Source organism: Artibeus jamaicensis, unplaced genomic scaffold, assembly GCF_021234435.1.
Source record: "Artibeus jamaicensis isolate MK-2021 breed Jamaican fruit bat unplaced genomic scaffold, CSHL_Jam_final scaffold_1964, whole genome shotgun sequence".
NCBI classification, from domain to species: domain Eukaryota; kingdom Metazoa; phylum Chordata; class Mammalia; order Chiroptera; family Phyllostomidae; genus Artibeus; species Artibeus jamaicensis.
The window spans coordinates 30967153-30987703 of NW_026522030.1; the positions used below are offsets into that span (position 1 = coordinate 30967153).

Here is a 20551-nt window from a genome sequence, read left to right on the forward strand (position 1 = left end):
CTACAGAGAAAGGATATACGAGAAGGGGGAAAAAACAGGAGTTGAAAAAATAGGAGAGAAAAGAAAAAGAAAGAAAAAAGATGAGATGATGTGGAAAGAGAGGGGAAATTTAAATTTTTAATGAATATAGCAGGTCCTCAATTAATGCCTTTTCATTATAATGTTTATGATAAAAGAAAATCAGTTCCTTGTCAGGGCCTATGTGTGGAGTTTGCATGTTCTCCCCATGTCTGCATGGGTTTTTTCCAGGTACTCCAGTTTCTTCCTACATCCCAAAGATGTGTACATGATATTCATAGACATATCTAAATTGTCTCAGTCTGAGTAAGCGCAGGTGTGGGTGTGATGGAAGGACATCCTGTCTAGGGTAGGATTCCACCTTGTGTCCTCAGCTGCCAAAAGAGGCGCTGGCCACCCAAGACCAGGAACTGGAGTAAGTAGATTGGAAAACCATTATCTTCCTTGTTTTTATTAACATTTCCTGAATGTCACCTTAGCTCACATTTAATTCAATGTTTAATATTAGAAGTGTTTTGGGTCTTTATTTTGAAGTTTGGTGATATATTTGTGACCTGATTTATGCTATAGGAACTAACTCTTAGCCTATGGTAAAACTGGTTTCTTTTACCAATTTTAACGTCAGTGTCTTAAAATCTCAGTTTCCAGAGTTCCAAGATGGTGGAGGAATAAATGGAAGCTATACTAACCTCCTCCCAGGACAAATCCGGAATTACAACTAAATTGTACATAATTCATCAAGAATGACCAACTGAACACTAGCTGGAGAGAAGCTTTATAACCATGGCCAGATAGAAGAAACCACTTCACCATGATGTGAGTGGCAGGGAGTGTAAAGAAGGTATAAGAGGGCAAGCTGTGCTCCCACGGGCAGCAGCTGAAGTTCCGAAGGGATATTTCAGTGGCTGGGGTGTTCCCTTAGAGAAATGTGGAGTCTAAACCTCAAGCTGGGCTCCCCAACCTGTAGCACGAGAGCCAGAAAGGAACCCAGATAACATCCAGCTATGAAAAGCAGTAGCATTTGTGTCTGCCACAGAGAAACAGCTGGAGCTGCAGAGAACCTCATAAAGGGCCAATGCACAAAATTTCACTTGCAGCCACTTAGCCCAGGCTCCAGCAGAGGGATGGTGCAGTGAACTAGAGACACTTGAGGAGAGTCTGGGGCTGGTGGCTCAAGGGAGAGAACTGAAGTAACAGCTATCAGGATCCCTGTGTTGAGTAATTTCCCATACTGCAGAACCCATCTTTCTCAGGTAGAGCAGTTCCCTCGAAGCTGGAATCAGCTGGAGGGGAAGCAATAGCTCTACCCACAGGAATTACTCAGCCTCACATTGTGGTGCTTAAGCCAACTGCTGATTACAGTTTGAATATAGTAACAACTGATCAGTTGGACAATTGATTAGTTTAATATCTAAGGTAGAAAATACAAAGAAGCACCCAAAATGGGAAGACAAAGAAACAGACCCCAAGTGAAAGAACAGGAGAATTCTCCAGAAGAACTAGATGAAATGGAGTCAAGCAATTTATCAGATAGAGAATTTAGAGTAATGATTATAAGGATATTCAACAACATGAAAAAAGACACGGAAACCATAAAAAAGGACCAGTCAGAAATAAAGAATGCATTATCTGAGATAACTAATACAATGGAAGGAATAAACAATAGGTTAGATGAAGCAGGATAGAATCAGTATTTTGGAAGTCAAGGTAGAAAGCACCCAGCCAGAGTAGCAAAAAGAAAAAAAGAATTGTAAAAAATGAGGAGAGCTTGAGAAGCATTTTGGATAACATGAAGCATAAAAACATCTACATCATGGGAATACTAGGAGGAGAAAAGAGAGAGCAAGGGATTGAGAACCTAATTGAAGAAATAATGACTAAAAAGTTCCTAATCTGGTGAAGGAAAAAGTCACACAAGCCCAGAAAGTTCAGAGAGTCCCATACAAGTTGGACCCAAAGAGGCCTACACTGAGACATATCATAATTAAAATAACAAGGCTTAAAGGCAAGGAGAGAATCCTAAAAGCCACAAGAAAAAAGCAGGTAGTTACTACACGGGAGCACCAATTAGACTGGCATCTGATTATTCAGTAGAACCATTTTAGTCCAGAAAGGAGTGGTGTGAAATATCCAAGGAGGTGAAAAGCAAGGACCTATAACCAAGGCTACTTTACCCAGAAAGGCTATCATTTAAAATTGATGGAGAAATAAGGATCTTCCCAGACAAGAAAAAGCTGAAGGAGTTTGTTAACACCAAAACAGTATTGTAACAAATGTTAAAGGGCTTGCTTTAAGAAGAAGAAAAAGAAAAAGAGAAAGAAAAAAACAGGAAACAGTCTAACAATGAAATGGCACTACATAAGCATCTATCAGTAATCACCTGACATGTAAATGGCTTAAATGCTCCCACCAAGAGACAAAGGGTAGCTTAATGGATAAGAAAACAAGACCTATGTATATGCTGCCTCTAAGAGATCCATCTCTGATCAAAAGTTACACACAGACTAAAAGTAAAGGGTTGGGAAAAAGATGTTTTATGCAAATAGAAAAGAAAAAAAAGAAAAGCTGAAGTAGCAGAACTTATATTTAAAAAATAGACTTTACAATCAAGGCTATAGTAAGAGACAAAGAACACTACATAATGATAAAGGGAACAATCCAACAAGAGGATATAACCCTAGTAAACATGTATGCACCCATCAGAGAAGCACCTAAATATGTAAAGCAAATCTTGATAGACATAAAGGGAGAGATCAACAGAAGAACAGGCACAGTTGGGGACTTTAACACCCCATTGACTTCAATGGATAGATCTTCTAGGCAAAAAATTAACAAGGATACAGCAGCCTTAAATGACATACTAGATCAAATAGATTTAATTGATATCCTCAGAGCATTTCACCCCAAAGCAGGAGAATATACATACAAAGCAGGAGAATAAACTTAACCAAGGATATAAAAGACCTGTACTCAGGAAATTATAAGACACAGAAGAAAGAAACTGAAGAAGATGCAAATAAGTGGAAACACATACCATGTTCATGGATAGGAAGAATTAATGTCATTAAAATATCCATACTACCCAAAACAATCTATAGATTCGACACAATTCCTGCCAAGACTTCAATGATGTATTTCTCAGAACTGGAATATGTATTACGAAAATTGAGATGGAACCACAAAAGGCCTCACATAGCAACAGTGATCCTGAGAAAGAAAAACAAAGTTGGAAGAATTATGCTACCTAATAACAAACTGTACTACAAGCCCATATTAATCAAAACAGCTTCATACTGGCATAAAAACAGGCACATAGATCAATGGAACAGAATAGAGAGCCCAGAAATAAACCCCCACCTTTATAGTCCATTAATATTCAACAGAGGAAGCAGGCATCTTCAATGGGCTAAAGAGGGTTTATTCAATGAATGGTATTGAGAACATTGGACAGCTACATGCAGAAAAATGAAACTAGCCCACCTTTTACACTATACACAAGAATAAATTCAAATTGGATCAAATACTTAAATGCTAGGCCCAAAACCATAAAAATCTTTGAAGAAAACATAGGTAGCAAAATCTTGGACATTGCTTGAAGAAATTTTTTTATTGGATATATCTCCCCAGGCAAGGGAAATGAAAAAAAAAACACAAACAAAAACAAATGGGACTTCATCAAACTACAAAGTTTTTGCACAATAAAGAAAAACATCAACAAAATAAAAAGACAACCCACAGAATGAAAGAACATGTTGGCCAATATATCTGATAAGGGGTTAATATCCAAAATTTCTTAAAAACTTACAAAACTCAACACCAAAAAAACAAACAACCTGATTTAAAAATGGTCAAAGGACCTGAATAGACACTTCTCCAATGAGAACATACAGATGGCCAATAGACATATGAAAATGTGCTCAATGTCACTAATCATCAGAGAAATGGAAATTAAAACCACAATGAGATAGATACCATCTCACAACTGTCAGAATGGCCATCATCAATAAATCAACAAACAGCAAGCATTGACAAGTATGTGGAGAAAGGGGAACCCTTTTGCACTGTTGGTGGGAATACAGACTGGTGCAGCCACTGTGGAAAATAGTATGGAGATACTTCCAAAAATTAGAAATGGATCTGCCTTTTGACCTGGTGATCCCAATTCTGGAATATATCCAAAGGAACCCAAAACACAAATTCAAAAGAATGTAAGCACTCCTATCTGCATTGAGCGCTATTTACAATTGCCAAAACATGGAAGCAGCCTAAGTGCCCACCAATAGATGAGTGGATAAAACAACTATGGGACATTTACACAGTGGAATTCTACTTAGCCAACTAGAATTCCTGTAAAAAAAAGGAAAAACTTTTACCCTTTGCAACAATGTGAATGGACCTGGAGAACATTATGCTACATGAAATAAGCTAGTCAAAGAAAGACAAATACCTTACAATTTTACTTATATGTGAACAAACTGAACTAACAAGCAAAACAAAGACAAACTCATAGATGACAGCTAGTGGGGGCAGGGTGGTGGTGGTTAGGAGTTGAAGGGATTGAGCAAAATGGAAAAAGCACTCAGGACATGGACAATAGTGTGGTGATTTCTGGGGGAAGGAGGGTGTAAGGAAACTAAATGGTAATGAAAAAATACAATAAAAAATTTTAAATATCAGTTTCCAATAACCTGTCCACAAGATTAAATAAGGACTTCTTTTCCCTATTATGTCGAGTGCCCAGTGGTAGAGGCATTGACAAGCACCGCCTTCTGGGCTCTTCCTGACAGGTGGCTCATTTGAGAAACCCAAAGATTAAAAAGGTCAGCAAGGCAGCATGGAACAGGAAATGGAAAGAGAACAGGTTGGAGTGAGATCTGGGAACCCATCCCAGATTCCATTCTCACCAGCTGTGAGATTTTGCTCCAGTCACCTAATTACATTCCTCATTTGTAAAACTTGCATAATATCTGCTCGGGTGCTTGCGAGGATTACTTCGGATAACATATCTAAAGTGTCTGCTGCCTTAGATGCCACTCTCCAGGGGTGCCAGGTCCCACCTGTGAACCCACCTCTTCCCACCCTTCACCCCACCCCCTCCTCTCTGCCATGGCAATCCCAGAGTCTGCTCCCACAGCACACAGCCTTCACGTGAACATGCAATGAGATGTTAATTTCGTGAATGTCTGACACCCAGGAGCACATACCTAACATTCTTTAGAAACACTGTAGGAGAAACAGCTCTTAGGAGCTGTGATCTGAGTCTGAAAAAAAAATCACATAAGCCTGAAAAAAAGACTCACCCATTTTTACAAAAGGAGGCATTGTTGAAATGTGAATCTTCATTTAAGCCCCAATCCCCAGTGAGAAACACCCTCTATTTCTGCTGGGACAATAGTTCCTTGTCCCTTGACAATGCTGGCTGCATAGCCCTGGAAAGCATCAAATCCCCATGGCAATGGCAACGGTTTCTCTGGGGACACTGGAAACAGTGTCTGGAGGAACGGCACCACCTGACCCAAGGCCTTGGCCATTGAAAGGGGGCTCCGTTCCCCAGCCAGAGCAATAGGAAAATAGAACTGGCCTTAACGTCCTGGTGACATTCATCCTGGTGACATCTTGTATTTGCTGCAGGGCTCCAACTCTCCCTCCAGGGAAGCTGTGCGTATGAAGCTGAGAGAGAGAAAAGTGAGACATACTGAAATGCCCCAAATGGCTGTCCTCTTCTGGGAAGCTTGTACACTTGTTCCCAAAATGCTGCTCTTACCCATCAAGAAAATGTGTGAACTGGCCTGCATTTCAGTCTCCCTGCTCTGCAGCTGGAAGCTTGAAGGAAATTGGCTCACCTCTTTCTGAGCCTCATTTTTTTCCTTTGAAAAATGAAGTTAATAACAAGGACCTCAGGTGATTACTGTGAGGATTAAATCACACAAATATAAAGATATGCTCAATAGAAATTAGAATTATTATTTTATCTTATAGGGAATCACATTCAGAGCCTCTGAATGTCTGCAATGATTCTTTGTTTCACTTTTCAAGGGGAAATTTGATTTCTGCAGTAGCCAAATGTCGAATGATTCTGGGACTAGTGAATAATGTGTGTGATAAAGCCGAGAAACTGTATTTTTTACTCTTTTAAAGCAGCAATCTCTCTTAAATACTGAAACTGGTTTTCATGTGACCTGCAAATTGACCTTGACCCATTGGGTGTGTATTCAAATTGTATTCAGAAGCCAACTGCTTCTCACCACCTCCTGTGCTATCACCTGTTCCAATCGAAGCCATCATTATCTTTCTCCAGGGTTATTGCAAATAGTCCCCTCACTGGTTTCCTTTTCTCAAAAAAAATTATTTTGAGCAGTGACAATATTTTGGAATAAATGTATCATTTCCCCAGAGGAATGCTTTGACCGTCATTCACTTACTCAATGAATATTTATGCAGACCCAACATATGCTAGCGTTGTTTTGGGCTCTGGCGGTACAGCAAAAGACACTCCAGGTACAGATCTCTGCCTCATAGAGCATATGTCCTGAGAGGCACAATGACCAGTAAAGAAATAAGCAAGGAATGTATAGCCTATGCCAGATGGTGATGGGCACAAAGAAGAAAAATAATGTCAAGTAAAGGGGAGAAAGAAACACAGGGCGTGGGGGTTGTTATTTTAAAGAGGGTAGCTGGGGAAAGCACCTCTGATGAGTTGACATTTAAACAGAGACCAAAAGGAGAGGAGGAAGGGAAACTTGTAGGAAGGAAGGAAAGGGAAGGGTATTCCAGGAAGAGGAAGGAGCAGGTACAAAGGGCCTGAGGCTGAGCAAAGAGGCCAGAATGGTCCAGGCACAGTGGGTGAAGAAAGAATAGTGATGTGGTTATAGACATGGTGTGAATGGGAAAGGATTATGGTAGGCCCTGTGGGCCATCACGAGAATTCAGACTCCTACCCTAATGAGTTGCAAAGCCACTGGAGAATTTTGAAGAAAGAGGTGACTATGGTCTGATTTACATTTTTAAAGGATCATTCTGGCTAAAGAGTCCTGAAGAGTAGTGGGTCTCACAGTTGGGTATGCACCACAATCACCTTGGAGGGCTTGTTGTTGGGCCCGTCGCCAGATTTTCTGATTAAGTAAGTCTGCTATGGTACAGAAGAATTTGCATTTCTGGTAAATCCCTAGGTCATGCTGATGCTGCTGGTCTAGGACCATATTGTGAGAGCCACTGGTGTAGAGAATAGTTTGTAGAAAGGGCAATAGCAGAAAAAGGAAAATCAATTGGGGAGCTATTTGCAATAATCTAGGAAAAAGATGATAATGGCTTCAACCAGCAGAGGAGGTGGTGAGAAGTGTTTGAATTCTGGATTCAATTTGAATATGGATCCAATGGGATTTGCCGGATGATTAATGTGGGGTATTATGAAAGAAGGATTTTAGAGTAAGCAGCTAGATGATGGACTTCCCATTTACTGAGATGAGGAAGACTGTTGGGTGGGAATTATAAGGAAGCTATTGGAAGTTTACTTTGGGGAATGTTAAAGTTGATATGCCTGTTAGATAGCCACATGGAGATGTCAATTAAGCCTTTCTTTTAGAAGAGTCTAGATTTCAGGAGAGAGTTGTGGGCTGGAGATAGATAGCAGAAGACATTAGCATGTAGATGGTTTTGTAATGACTGGCTGAGGTAATCACTGGAGAGAATGAAGGTAGAGAAAATGTTCAAGAACTAAATCTTTGGAAGTCAATTCAATGGTTAGAAATAGGGCAATGAGAGGGACCAGAAATGGGACTGAGAAATGACCAGGGAGGTGAAAGGAAAACCTGGAGAATATGGTAGCCTGGATGTCAAGGGAAGCAAAATTTCAACACGTTCAGGGACATTTACTACAAAGTCACCTTGCTGTGACAGTTATACCAGATAGCCACTGTGAAGCAGGACATGCAGGCTACCATGGAATATGCCCAATTTTAAGGTGGGTTCCTGTGGAAAATGATTTCCACAAGAAAAGATGATCACTGTGATTGAAATTTATTATTTATATGTATACCTTTTAGCTGACTTTATTTTTTGCAACCAAAAAACACAGCATTGAAAGAATTTAATCATTGGCATAGACTAAAATATTTTCTCTTCAAGCATTCTGTTTAGCTGACTCTTGTCATTAAAGTAAATTGTCCAATTTTTAGAGATGGAGCTATAAATCTAAGTACAACACTTGTTTATGTGGGCAAATGTGATAAATATTCCAGCAGGTACAAAGTGTTGTTGGTTTTGGGTTTTTTCCCCCTTCTTTTTATTTTCTGATATTGGGTCTTGGAACTCTGGTTTTTCAGGGGGGAAATTAATTGTGGAAACCAAGGCTTCAAGCTCTGAGTGATCTAGTCTTTACCCTTTCTGTTTTTCCAAGGCCAGCAGATTGGGAATAGCCATGTGATTATAATGCTGGAAGGACTGGGGAAGACAAGATGTGAGACAAGGGCAGGATTTGGGTTGATGACAGAGGACAAGGAGAACATCATCTGGATTTCTTTCCAAGTACCCAAATCTTTAGAGGTCAGTCTATCATCGGAGCTGAGAGATGGGTTCTGCAATTGGCCGGCTTGGGTTTGACTAACTAAGCAGAGGACAGGAAGAACACATGCCCAGAGCCTTATGCTGCTCACCTGGTGAGATCCAACAATGGGCAGATCAGCTCCCTGAAGTTATTGCAGGAAGCTGCCGCTGGCTTTTCTGTGAGAATTACAGTTGCTGGCAATTCAGAGTGTACTGAGCAGAGTCTTTTGTTGCATCTTTTATCAAGGCTGATGGCAGCTCAGTCTTACTCAGTAACCTCATTATAGAAAATTCATTTCACAGAATTTCACATTGCTTTTTTTTTTATGTGTGTATGTGTGAGTTAGAACTTCTGGGAACTCATCTTCAAACCCCAAATAGATATAAAAAAGCACACCACGGATGCTATAGTGCTTCTCATTGTAATGAAAAATATTGCTTGTAACTCAGCATTATATTCTCTAAGTAAATTGGGTAAAGAAGACGATGCCCAGCTCTGTGAGTGATTCAGCTGGTGGGAACTTTGACTTGACTGCAAAAGAGGTGATTGGTACACCCAACACATTGCCATAGGTTACTTCATTAAGGAGGGTTGTAAGTGCTGGTGCTAAGCACTCTTCCTCCCAGAAGCTGCTGAAACAGATGGCATGGAGCTACATTCTGCTTCTCTATAAGGAGAAAACAAGTGTTTATTATTCAGGTTTACTTCTCAAATTGGTTATTAAAAATACTTAGAACTAGGTATATAACCTCACCATGCCTCACTCATTCAACAAATAGATATTTCAGGCATTGTTCTCTGTGTTTGGGATATATTAGTCAATAACACAGACAAAAATCCTTCCTTACTTGGAGTTTACATTTTAGTAAGGTAGAGAAAAAATAACTAAAAACATAGTAGATAGTTAAATTATGTAAAATGTTGGAAAGCCACAAAATGATATAGAAAAAAGCCAAGCATAATAAGAGGTTTGAGCATGAAGAGAGGGACAAATTGTCATTTTTGATAAAGGAGATAAGGTAAGTCACCTTTGAGAGAGTGACATTTGACTACAGAGTTGCAAGAGGTGAAGTGGTTAGCTAAGTGGATTTCTGGGGGAAGAATGTTTCAAGCAGATGGAAGAGTCAAGGCCTTAGAGCAGAAACAATCCAGGAATGTGTAAGGAATACCATGGAGACCAGTGTGGCTGGAGCGGAATGAGCGAGGGATGAGACCCTGTTCGTAGAGGGTCTCACTGGTCTCTTTAAACACTTTGGCATTTAGTCAAAGTAAAATGGGAATCCCTGGGAGGAGTTTAAACAGAGGAGTGATATGATCTGTGTTACATTTTAGGAAGCTCATTCTGGTTTCTGTATTAGGAATAGCCTCTTTTTTTAAAAAATAAATTTTTTAATTTTCATGGATGAGAGAGAGAGAATGGGAGAGAATTTGTTGTTTTACTTACTTATGCATTGTTGGTTGCTTCTCATGTGTGCTCTGACTAGGGATCAAACTGACAACCTTGGTGTATTGGGATGATGCTCTAATCAACTGAACTACCCAGCCAGGGCAGGAAAGGCAAGTTTGAGAACCAGATGCCCAAGTGGGAGGCTGTAGTGATAATCCAGTCAAGAGATGATGACGACTGAAACTGGGGTGGCAGCTATGGAGGGTGGAGGAAAGTGGTATGCGTGAAAGGGATCAACAGTGATACCAAGGTTTCTGGTATGAGCAGTTGGACAGATGGAATTTCTACTGAAATAGGAAGTATCTCTGCTCCACTGTTTGTAAGAGAAGATGAGAACTTCACTTTTAGACATATTATGCTTGAGATGCCTGTGAGGCATCAAATGGACATGTCAAGTAGGCAGCTGCATGTATGAGTCTAAAGTTCAAAAGAGAGCTTGGTCAGGAGATAATAATATGGGAGTCACTGTCATATTGTAAAGGAGTTTATTAAGAAAGTTTTTACAGGAAAAGAAGAAAACCAAGGAATGATCCCTGGGGTGTTCCGAAATTAATAGGTCTTGGTAAAGAAGAGGGACTAAAATGAAGGTTGAGAAGAAATAAACAGTGAGATAGGCAAATGAAAAAGTACAATGCCCTGTAAGCTGAGTGAAGAAAATATACTGAGGAGGAGGGATTGATCATCATGCCACTGGATTTACAGGTGAACTTTCACCTCTGTAAAATGCAGGTAATAATAGGACCTACCTTGGAGGCTTAAATGAGATAATTTACATGAATGACTGATGTCACAATGTATGATGTCAGTAAGAGTTCAAAAATACTACCTATTATTTTTATTTCGAACATTTCTGAAAAATCACTTACAGTAGTTACCCTTTGTCCATGGTTTCCCTTTCCATAGTTTCAGTTACCTGGGGTCAACTGTGGTCTGAAAATATGAAACAGAAAATTATGGAATGAACAATTCATTAGTTCAAAATTTTGTGCCATTCTAAATAGCGTGATGAAATACCATGCTGTCTCACTCCATCTCTCCCAGAACAAGAATCATCTTGTTGTTCAGTGTATCTACTCTCTATACATGACCTGACCATTAGTCACTTAGTAGCTATCTTGGTTATCTGATAAGTTTTCAGGGAGAGAAAGAGAGAAAAAGAGACCACATTCACACAACTTATTCCTTCTTCTCTTTCTACCCCTCCTTTTTCTTCACTAGTATCACTTAGAAACCTTAAGTTACAAAAGTATTTTTCATATCTGGTGGGTAACATTCCATGGTGGGGGAGTGAAATCTAGTGTTGACATCCTGACCATTCTCCTCTAGGTTTATCTCAAAATACACAGGGTGCTTGTCTATAGGCTGTCAGTTTAGTTGTATGTGGAACCAGTGGCAAACACCCCATTTTTTCTCCTCTTTCTTGTGTTTGTTAATCAAGGTTTTGGAAAAAGCATTGTGGAATATGCAAGATGATGAATCTTTATGATGGGCCTATACACAAGAACCCAACAGAGCCTTCAGTAAACTGGGAACTGAAGTACAGTTATGGGAGTAGAAACAGATGCTCTGAATACTCCACCCATATTCTCTTGCCTTTACCACTTCCTCTTAGGCTGCCTGATTTCAACTGCAGTACCTATATTTCTTTGCCTGAGGTTTTCCAAAGTAGCTGTACAGCTGTGCATTTCCAGCAACACTATCTGAGATTCCAGTTGCCCCTCAACCCTGTCATCACTTGGAACTGTCAAGTTCTTTTTTTAAAAGCCACTCTGATAGGTGTAATATTGCCTCATCATGGTTTTAATTTTCACTTTCCTAATGACTAATGATGTTGGGTTTCTTTCATGTGCTTATTGGCTATCTATGTATCATTTTTAGTAAAATGTCTGTTGAAATTTGTTTAAAAACTCAGTTCTCTTATTGTTGCATTTTGATAGTTATTCCTATATTCTATCAAATATACGAGACAGGTTTTTTTTTTGTCACATAAGTGATTTGCAAATATTTTCTCCCAAGACCAGTCTGTGACTTGTCTTGCTTTTAGTAGTGTCTTTCACAGAACAAAAGTTTTGTATTTTGATGAAATCCAGTTTATCAAATGTTTTTTTTCTTTTATGGCTTGTGCCTTTTAGGTGTTGTATATAAGAACTAACTCATCTAGGTCACAAACTAGAATCAATACCTAAATGTTTATGATTCATTTTGAGTTCATCTTTGTATATGGTATGAGAAATGAATCAAGACTCATTTATTTGGAGAAATGACTCCTGCTCCCATTCCTTGTAGAATGGATTTTCTTTTTGAGACATCAAGTACTGACTCCAAACCTAAGGGTAGCACAAGGCAAGAACAATGGCTTCTACTGGTTATATAATGCAGTAGATATTCTCATTCTCATCTTCAACACTTGCTTTAAAAATTTTTAAAAAACCATGCAAATACAAAAGACAGACACACACACCAGGAAAGCAGGCAGGCTCCACTGCATTCTAAAACGCTTGCTGCACTACAATGCGGTGATGAGTGTTGCCCCACCATTGTGAACACCTAAGGCTCCACCCCTTACTAAGTAACAGGCATGCTGAGACAAGAAAAAATGGCCCAAATGAAAGAACAGATCAAAGCTCCAGAAAAAAATACAACTAACCAATGAAGAGATAGGCAACCTCTCAGATGCACAGTTCAAAACACTGGTAATCAGGATGCTCACAGAAGTGGCTGTGTATGGTTGCAAAATAGAGGAAAAAGTGAATACCCTGAAAAGTGAAATAAAGGAAAATGCACAGGGAACCAACAGTGAAGGGAAGGAAACTGGGGCTCAAATCAACAGTTGGGAGCAGAAAGAAGAAATAAAAATTCAATCAGAACACAATAAAAAATAATTCAAAAAAAATGAGGAGAGGTTTAGGAACTTCCAGGACAACTTTAAATGTTCCAACATCCAAATCTTAGGGGTGCCAGAAGGAGAAGAGGAAGAACAAGAAATTGCACACTTATTTGAAAACATAATGAAGGAGAACTTCCCTAATCTGACAAAGGAAATAGACTTCCAGGAAGTCCAGGAAGCTGAGAGAGTCCCAAAGAACTTGGACCCAAGGAAGCACACACCAATGTACATTATAATTACATTACCCAAGATGAAAGATAAGGAGAGAATCTTAAAAGCAGCAAGAGAAAAGGAGACAGTAACCTATAAAAGAGTACCCATAAGACTGTCAACTGATTTCTCAAAAGAAGCCTGATAGGCAAGAAGAGACTGGAAAGAAGTATTCCAAGTCATGCAAGGCAAGGACCTACATCCAAGAATACTCTATCCAGCAAAGCTATCATTTAGAATGGAAGGGCAGATAAAGTGCTTCCCAGATAAGGTCAAGTTAAACGAGTTCATTATATGAGGTCATTATAATCTCACCAAGTCTTTATTATATGAAATGTTAAAGGGACTTATCTAGGAAAAAGAAGAAGATCAAAACTATGCACCGTAAAATGACAACAAACTCACAACTATCAATAACTGAACCTAAAAAACAAAAACAAAAACAAACTAAGCAAACAAATAGAACAGGAACAGAATCACAGAAATGGACATCACATAGAGGGTTATCAGTGGGGAGGGGGTGGAGAAGAATGGGGCAAAAGATACAGGGAATAAGAAGCATAGATGGTATGTACAAAACAGACAGGGGGAGGTTAAAAATAGTATAGGAAAGGTAGAAGCCAAAGAACTTATACATATGACCCATGGACATGAACTAAGGTGGGGGGAATGTGGGTGGGAGGGGGGCGCAGGGCAGAAGGGAATAAAGGGGAGCAAATGGGACAACTATAATAGCTAAGATAAATAGCTCAATAAAATATATTTTTTAAAAAGGAAAAAAGATTCATTTATTTGCATATGGATGCTTTTTCCAGTTTTTTTCATTTCATATCTATGCATAATTTTTTATTGTTGTTCAAGTACAGTTGTCTCCATTTCCCCGCCACACTCTCCCCTTCCCCCACCCCCCCACTTCCCACCTTTGATCCTATCCCCTTTGGCTTTGTCCATGGGTCCTTTATACATGTTCCTCGACAACCCTTCCCTTTCTTTTCTCCAGTATCTTCCTCCCTCTTCCTCTCTGGTCACTGTCTGTTTGTTCTTTATTTTCCAGTTATTTTTAAACAACCCATTTCAGATGTTCTCTTCAACCATTACTTCATTGTTTTTCCTATCTTTGCTCCCCAGATGTAGCCAATATCAAGATTTTTAAAAAGCGAAAGATTTATACGATTTGAAGAGAAACCAGAGTATCCAATATCAAGATTTTTGTGGGAGATCCATTGGATCCTGTTTCTATGCATTTGGATATGAATATGTCTTTATAAACTAAATATATTTAGCTTAACATGTGTTTGAGGTCTGTCTTGATGCATGTCAATCTAGTTTATTCTTTTTAACTACCATGTAACATTTCATTATGTACGTATACTACCTTTTACTTACCCATCTCTTCATTAATGGACATTAAGGTAGAGCCCATTGTTTCATTAATATGAGCACCACTAAAGTAACCACCCTTACACATGCCTCTTTGGGCCCATGTACAAGTTTCTCTGGGATATATAACAAAAATTTGTTTCCAAGGTACTAGATTTTTTTATACTAAAATGGCTGAATTGATGGACAATCCCACAGCACAGTATTATTTGTGATCCCACAGCTTCAGCAGGACGCAAGACTGAAATTATTGCCAATCTGATAGGTATGACATAGGTTTTTTTTGTTTGTTTTTTTTGAGCTTGAATTTTCTTTTTTTATTTTAATTATTAAATTTTATTTAGTTACTTTTCAAGTACATTTTTTTTAAATCTATTTCTCCCATCCCCCCCACCCCCTGCCTGGTCTCCCCCCTCCCTCCCATCCCCCCCCCCCAGTCCTCATCCCTGTGTCTTTCCTACTTGTTCCTCAAAATCCCTCCCCCTTTTTCCCCTTAAATTCCCTTCCCTCTCCCCTCTGGTTGCTGCCCACTTGTTCTCTATTTCAGTGTCTTTGTTTTTATTCTGTTTGCTTGTTTGTTTTATTCTTTAGCTTCCTGTCAAAGGTAAGATCATATGGTATTTGTCCTTCAATGCCTGGCCTATTTCACTCAGCATAATGCTTTCCAGTTCCATCCATGTTGTTGCAAAAGGTAGTAGCTCCTTTTTCTCTGCTGCATAGAATTCCATTGTGTATATGTACCACAATTTTTTGATCCATTCGTTTACTGATGGGCACCTAGGTTGCTTCCAACCCTTGGCTATTGTAAATTGTGCTGCTATGAACATTGTGGTGCATAGGTTCTTTGAAATTGATGTTTCAGGATTCTTGGGGTATAATCCTAGCAGTGGAATTGCTGGATCAAAAGGCAGGTCAATTTTTATTTTTCTGAGAAAATTCCATACTGTTTTCCATAATGGTTGTACCAGTCTGCAATCCCACCAACAGTGAACTAAGGTCCCCTTTTCCCCACAACCTCTCCAACATTTGTTGTTTGTTGCTTTGTCTATTATAGCCATCCTGACTGGTGTAAAGTGGTATCTCATTGTGGTTTTAATTTGCATCTCTCTGATAGCTAACGATATTGAGCATCTCTTCATGTGTTGTATGACATAGTTTTTAAAAAATTTACAAAATTACACAGCCGAGATGGAGGTGTAGGTAGACACACTGTGCCTCCATGCACAACCAAAATACGGACAACAACAATTTAAAAACAAAAAACAACCAGTACTGACAGAAAGTTGAACTGCATGGAAGTCTGACAACCAAGTAGTTAAAGAAGAAACATTCATCCAGATTGGTAGGAGGGGTGGAGTCAGGTAGCTGGGCCGAGAACGGTTGTGGCAAAAAAAGTGGTGGCTGGAAGACCCCAGGTGTGCAAGGCAGCAACTGGCAGGCCCCCGGTGCATAAGGTGGCAGTGGGCAGACTCAGCAAGGCAGTGGATTGTGGAGGGGCGCCGTGCACAAGGTGGCTGGAGGACTGGGCAATTTGACACTGGCATGCAGATAAACCAAGCGAAACTGGGGAGTGGGACAGACTGTGCAACCTAGGGTCCCAATGCAGGGAAATAAAGCCGCAAAACACTAATTGAAAACACCTGTGGGGGTTGAAGTGCCAGGATAGACTCCCGGCCTCACAGGAGAGTTTGAAGAGATAGCCAACTTATCAGATGCACAGTTCAAAACACTGGTAATCAGGATGCTCACAGAATTGGTTGAATTTGGTAACAAATTTTAGATGAAAAAATGAAGGCTACGCTAAGTGAAATAAAAGAAAATGTACAGGGAATCAATAGTGATAGGAAGGAAACTGGGATGCAAATCAATGGAGTGGACCAGAAGGAAGAAAGAAACAACCAAGCAGAAAAGAATGAAGAAACAAGAATTCAAAAAAATGAGAAGCTTAGGAATCTCCAGGATATTTTTAAACATTCCAACACCTGAATTATGGGGGTTCCAGAGGGATAAGAGGAAGAACAACAAGTGGAAAAGATATTTGAACAAATAATAAAGAAGAACTTCCACAATATGGCAAAGGAAATAGACTTCCAGGAAGTCCAGGAAGCTCAGAGAGTCCCCAAGAAGGTGGACCCAAGAGGAACACACCAAGGCACATCATAATTACATTTACCCAAGATTAAAATGAAGGAGAGAATTCTAGAAGCAGCAAGAGATAAGGGGACAGCCTCCTCCGAAGGAGTTCCCATCAGACTGTCAGCTGGTTTCTCAAAAGAGACCTTACAGGCAAGAAGGGACTGGAAAGAAATATTCCAAGTCATGAAATGCAAGGACCTATCCAGCAAAGCTTTCATTTAGAATGGAAGGGCAGATAAAGTGCTACCCAGATAAGGTCAAGTTAAAGGAATTCATCATCACCAAGCCCTTATTATATGAAATGTTAAAGGGACTTATCTAAGAAAAAGAAGATAAAAAGCACGTACAGTAAAATGACAGCAAAGTCACAATTATTAACAACCATGCCTAAAACAAAAAGAAAAACAAATTAAGTAAACAACTAGAACAGGATCAGAACCACAGAAATGGAGATCACATGGAGGGTTAGCAACAGGGGAGTGAGTGGGAGGAGGAGAGAGGGGGAAAGGGTATAGAAAATAAGTAGCATAGATGGTGGGTAGAAAATAGGGAGAGGGTAAAAAATGGTATGGGAAATGTAGAAGAAGCTAAAGAATTTATAAGTATGACACATGGATGTGAACTAAAGGGGGGGGAATGTGGATGGGAGGGGGTGTGGAGGGTGGAGGGGAAATAAGGGGGGAATGGGACAACTTTAATAGCATAATCAATAAAATATATTAAAAATAGTTTACACTCACCTGATTACTTATGAGGTCAAGCACCCTTTTAAGTGTTTACTGATCATTTCTAAATTGGCCTTTTCGGTCTCTTCTTCATATAAGCTTTTAATTTTGATGAAGATATTTGTCAATATTTTCCATATAGACCTTTGTATATCTTATATAAGAAATTGTTTTCTACTCTGAGCTCATACAGATATTCTTCTATATTTTCTTATAATTTTTCCATATCTAATATTCTCTGTAAGATAAGTCTATTGAGATAAACTTTTCTCAAGAGTTGTAAAACAACTCTTAAATTCAAAGTTTGATCAGTTTTGACAATATACAAGGTATGTTCAGAAAGTATCCAGCCACATACTATGAAAAATAGAGACTTTTAAAAAATAAGATACAAGATACAAGAAACATTGTACATAAGACAATGGTGCCTCAGTCCCCTTCAAAGTAGGCGCCGTGGGACCTCACACTGTTCTCCCACAATTGCCATTAGCTGCCCTGTCATATTTTCTTGAATCTCATTGATGGTCTGAAATCTCTTCCCTTTCAAATGTTATTTTAGTTTTGTGAAAAACCAGAAATCTTAGGGGGTCAAAATCAAATATCTTGTGGGTTATGAGGGGTTGAGTCACCTGGATGATTTGATGTTTCGCCAAAAAACTCTGCATGAGACTTGATGCATGAGTAGGTGTGTTGTCATGATAAGCTGCCATTTACCCATTGCCCAGCCTTCTGAATTGTCCAAATAGTTCATGCGAAGGTATGTTTAAACTTTACATAAAATTTGATGCATATTTGTTCCTGTACTTGCTCAGTCATTTTCAGTGTGATGTCTACACAGTACACATGCTTACTCAATGGCATCTACCACCCCAGTGACTAGTACAGTGAAGTCATCATTATTCATGTATGTGCATTCTAGTTCACTCTCCTTGGCCACCAGGTTACACTGATGTCATCATGCAAACTGTTCTGGTTTTACTAACAATGATTGGACTTTTTCCAGACAGACATCATACTCATGTAATAGGTACAATAATTAACATGTAGGACATTTCCATCACTCTGGAAACTTTCTTTGTGCTCCTTTCCAGGCAGCTGCCTTCCCTGAAGCCACCATCATTCTGATTTTTTTCTGTCATAGTTTAGGTTTGTATATTCTACAATCTCATTTGAATGGAATCACATAGTGTATCCCCTTTCGTGTCTGGTCTGACTTTACTCAGCACAATAGCTTTGAGATTTATTCATGCTGTTTTATGAATCGGTAGTTCATTCTTTTAAAAATATTTATTTATTTATTTAGATTTTTTAATTGAATTTATTGGGGTAACATTGGTTCACAAAACCATACATGTTTCAAGTGTACAACTCAATAAAAAATCTGCACATTACATCATGTACCCATTGACCCAAGCAAAGTCTCTTTCATCCCTATTTCCCCACCCTTCCCACCTCTACCCAGCCCCACCCCCATTTCTCTCTGGCTATCACCACACCGTTGTCTGTGTCTATGTGTTATGTATGTATGTTTTTGGTTAATCTTCTCACCCTTTTAAATGCAGTCCCCCAAAACCCTCCCTTCTGACAGCTGTCAGTCTGTTCCATGTATCCATACTTGTGTTTCTATTTTGTTCATCAGTACTTTGTTCATTAGATTCCACATATCAGGGAGATCCCATGGTACTTGTCTTTCTCTGCCTGGCTTATTTTACTTAGCATAATAATCTCCAAATAATCCCCAAGTCCATCCTTGCTATCACAAAAAAAAAGTTCATTCATTTTTATTGCTGAGTAGTTTCATTCATGGATGTACCACCATTTGTTCTGTTAATGGACATGTGGGATGATTCCACTCTGGGGCTATGATAAATAAATGAACATTCCCATACAAGGCTTTTGATGGACTAGGTCCTTTTCTTCTCTCAAATAAATATCTAGGAGTGACATTGCTAGTCACTGAGCAATTGGCATAGACTGGTTGACTGCACTTGATGAATAAAAGCTGATGCTTTTCTTGGATTCTGTTTGTTTTTCCTTTGCCTGTTTTTTTTTTCCCAGCCTGTCCTCCAACTCCACCAAAATCAACAACTGTAAAAGTAATATGATTCTAGAGTAGGAGTTATTTATTGCTCTCTGGGAGCACTACTTTAGTTTGGAAACCACTATTTTATAAGGCCAGTTTTCAAAACTTAACAGAGACCAGAACCTACTTTTCAACTGAACTATTCTAAGGAGCCTCAATATATAAAAAATACCTTTTAAAATGGAGATGCTTTAGTTTCATGGTGATGCCTTTCTACTTGTGCCCACTATTCCCCTCCTTGTTAAACAACTCCTTAATTTCTGTAGGTCATGTTCTATAACATTTTGGTATAAGAAAATTGAAACTTAGTGGGCAGTCTTCTTGTCTAAATTGTATGGATATGAGTCTGTTGCTGTGATAGTTGACGTGTTCAGTTATACTGTGGACTTTTGGAGAAGTGATACACATGAGAGACTTTAAACTGGAATTCTCTAACTTTGGAGATTGAGAAGAGCAGCCTGATTCTAATGGAAGCACCCCTGGCTATCACGCTAAAAGAGAATTTGGCATCTGAACAGGACGTCTCTGATTTTTCGTTTGTTTGTTTATTTGTTTTAGGACTTTAATTTCTCTGTGTTAAAAGGGGACTGAATTGGTAATGAGAAAGTGGGTGTGTGTGTTACTGAGCTATCCTCATACTGTAACATCACACTTTGTTACTATGTTATTATTATCTGGATTTTGCTGTAAAATCTAATCAGATAACTGCTTTTTGCTTTGTTTCATTCTGATAACATTTAGTAGATGGGAAAGAGACTATGGGAGCTTCCTTTGTCTAGTGTACAATGTGAGGGTTGAAGTGAGGTCCTGTCATATTTTAGAGGATTCTGCAACTACTTCAAGCGTCATCCTCATAGAGATGTGAGGGTCTGAGGTATCCATGTCATTGATCCCGGATGAATAAGATGGCTGATGGAACAGACTAGAAAAGCTGTTTTCCTCTGGCATATGCTGCTGATGTTTCTTTGGGAGGGCCAGGTAGCGGCCATGTAAACTCTTGTTTGTCTGTAGCGTACCTGGGTTAATCCAGGAAAGATCAAAGTGGAGGGGAACGTGAGCCTCACAGGCAAACCCTTAGGGAACACGCAAAGCTTTATATTTTCCTTCACCACCTTGCTATACT

General features: G+C 39.2%; 1 long non-coding RNA gene across 1 annotated transcript; it reads left to right on the top strand.

Moving 5' to 3' along the window:
- Positions 1–260: 260 nt before the first annotated feature.
- Positions 261–9081, top strand: LOC119052111 (uncharacterized). Its single transcript, XR_008389890.1, has 4 exons — positions 261–433; positions 660–834; positions 5650–5919; positions 8414–9081. It is a non-coding gene; the product is annotated as an uncharacterized LOC119052111 (long non-coding RNA).
- Positions 9082–20551: the final 11470 nt, after the last annotated feature.